Below are 2,482 nucleotides of genomic sequence, written 5' to 3' on the forward strand. Positions count from 1 at the left end.
GTGAAATGAAGTTTTTGCTCAAGAATACAACGCATTGCTTAGTCCACGAATCGAAACCTCAATCTTACGATCATGAGTGCAACACTCTAACCACCAAGTCATGCGCTTCCTCTACACCGGTTGAGTCAAGTTTTTCGGATTTTCACTGATAATCATTTCGCAACTTATATCTACATATATCAATAATCTAATACAACTTATTCAATCGGTGCTAAATTTTTGGTTCTTTTAATATAAATATCTATATATTCTTTATTTTATAACTTTGATCATGAGTGGTGAAGAAATTGCAATTAGACACATTTTGTGCTACCTGTGGAAAAAAGACTGAGTATAAGGGCAACGGCAAAAGAAATTAACGATATGGAAGGCCCAGGAACAAACAATATATGTGTGGCACAAAACCGGTTCACACATTTCAAGGAAAGTGACACGAGCCACGAAAACAAACGAACCTTCTTTTGAAGAAGATGAGGCCTTTCTTGAAATGGTTGAGCAAAAGCTAAGCAGGACTTGTACATTGCCGGCAGATCTTGGTCCATCACGAAGCACCATCTAGCGACATTCCCATAAGCACGGTTTTGTGAATAGATGCTGTTGAGAAGTTTCACATGAACTGACCAGGTTCAACGACGTGCGAATATTTTCAAGCAGCAGCTGGCAAATCCTCGAGATGCCCATCTTTTGGCGTCAAATTGTAACTGGAGATGAAAAATGAATCTATGTTTGTAATCCTAAGAGCAGTGGTTTCGTCCTGGTGAAACTTCAAAATCACTTAGTAAACAAGGACGGTTTGAACAGAAGTTCATGTGTTTGGTGGAGCTTGGCCCAGATGGTCATGCTATGAACGCTAAATTTTATGCTAAACAACTGCAGCAAGTATAAGATGCTTTGAAAGTTCGCTATCCGGTACTGGCTCGTCGAAGATGCACGTTCCTACAGCATGACAATTTTCCAGCACACACTGCCAATGTGACCAAGTACAAACTTGAAAAAGTTTGACGGGGCTGCCTTATCCTACTTAAAGTTCAGACCTTGAACCATCAGATTACACCTTTGCCGAGGTATGTCTCATTTCCGGTACAGACAGAGGTTCAGCATTTTGGATTAGGTTGAAAATTGGTGCAGGGAGTTTTTTTGCCTCTAAGGCACCGAAATGGCATATGTGTGGAACGATGAAAACAGGCAATAATATATGATAGTGTATACTTTGATGAATAAACTTTAATTTGTAATTTGTTCGAACTATTCATTAAAGATTGAAATACGAAAATATGTTTGACTTAACCTGGCATAATATACATTATATGCATATAATGTATGTTTGTTTGTATTATGTATGAACAAAAAAATCATTATCTATTGAGAAATTTGAAGCAAAAATATTGCAGTAATATCAGTACTTCGGAAACAGTTTGTCACACACAGAGCAATATATCTCCTAGATTCTATTTCCGACATCTAATAAGTAAAATATCAAACTATGCAGGGAGGAAAAAAAATGGCTTCTGTTGAAAGAAATAATTCTCATGGAGATACCACATGACCCGTGATTCGTATCCATATAATGGAAGATCAATATATATCCTCTCTCTCTTTCAACAGCCTAGTGTTTAGCAGACAGTGTACTGAAGTTTCATCTAGCATTGACAAAAAAGTAAACGATTTAAATGTATTTATAAACGCTGCTCTGTTATATTGGGTGTAACATCTATTAAATTTTCAAAGCAAATCATTGAATTAATAATAGAAAATTACGGTTTGTTTCACAAAGCTTACGTTCGATATATTAGTTTCGGTAATACTGATTATCTTATCAATATATGGATATCACACGCTACAATTCGATTCAATAAATCCATATCTAGATTTGTGACTCCCAAATCCTTGTTATTGAAGAAGAGAGAGAGAGAGAGAGAGAGAGAGAGAGAGAGGAGAGAGAAATGGAGGAGGAAAAAGATGAATTTGTAACGACATTTAATAAGTTCAATAGCAATGTAATAAGGTTAAAGGTGACGAAAAATGCAAGTATAAAACAAACGAGAAAAGATAAATGAATATATATAAAAAATAAAGTGAAAATAACCATATGCAAAACTAGTACTTAAGTGAAATATGGTTGGTTCGTTAATGTTTCCGTTGCATATATATATGCAACGGAATATATATATATATATACGTATATATATACACATATACATATATATACATAAATATATATACACTGGCGCGCTCACACAAACTCATATATATATATATGTATATATATATATATATATATATATATATATATATATATATATATATACATACATATATATATATACATTTGCGCGCGCACACAAACTCATATATATACATGCATACACACGGCGCGTGCGTACAAAAATAGGGACAATCAGAAAAAAAAAAAAAATTAAGAACTGAAGCAGAACAGAAAATAAAAGGAAAGAAATAAAGAAAAAACATAAAGAAATGCAAC

This window comes from Octopus sinensis, linkage group LG2, assembly GCF_006345805.1.
Source record: "Octopus sinensis linkage group LG2, ASM634580v1, whole genome shotgun sequence".
Lineage (NCBI taxonomy): Eukaryota > Metazoa > Mollusca > Cephalopoda > Octopoda > Octopodidae > Octopus > Octopus sinensis.